The sequence below is a fragment of the Merops nubicus genome, unplaced genomic scaffold (assembly GCF_000691845.1).
Source record: "Merops nubicus isolate BGI_N331 unplaced genomic scaffold, ASM69184v1 scaffold25232, whole genome shotgun sequence".
Taxonomy (NCBI): domain Eukaryota; kingdom Metazoa; phylum Chordata; class Aves; order Coraciiformes; family Meropidae; genus Merops; species Merops nubicus.
In genome coordinates this window covers 4,530-5,028 of record NW_008593210.1, presented here as the reverse complement: position 1 = coordinate 5,028, position 499 = coordinate 4,530, and the positions used below count along the sequence as shown (strand labels likewise).

At 63.9% G+C, this 499-nt stretch overlaps 1 protein-coding gene across 1 annotated transcript in view; it reads right to left on the bottom strand.

Annotated features, from left to right (window-relative positions):
• Positions 1-499, bottom strand: part of CRTAC1 (cartilage acidic protein 1) — a gene marked incomplete at both ends in the record, with an annotated part of 7,767 nt that overhangs the window by 6,534 nt on the left and 734 nt on the right. The window lies entirely within an intron of this gene.

Here is a 499-nt window from a genome sequence, read left to right as displayed (position 1 = left end):
AGAGGGCGGGGAAACCAGCATGCAAAGCAAATCCTCTTGGCATGCTTCACCCCATCAGCTCCCTGCCTGCTCCTGCCTGGTGTACCAGTAAACAAGTTATACAATGGGCACAGGGGCCTCTTACAAAACTGTGGCTGGCTGCTTGGCTCAGCCTGGCTGGGAGTGGCATCTTGGGCCACTCGGGGGGTCACCGGTGCTGCCTGTGGTTTGCTGTCCCAGGGTGACTCTGAGTGGTGGCAGGGCCAGACTCTGCCTGCCACTGTGGTGCTCTGGCTCCTCCAGCACCATCCCACCAAGATGGGCTCTGTGGGGGTGAGGGGTCCCCTCCAAGTGCAGGCCCCCCTCGGGGGTGAGCAGGATGGGGAGGCACAGCCACGCCGCACCCAGCCGTGCCAGCACGGGCATGCAGAGCCTGTGCCGCGGTCCCTTCTGTCCCCAGACTCGCCAGCAGCAGCTGCTCCATGTCCAGCCCCACTTCAGCACTGGCAGCACAGCACAC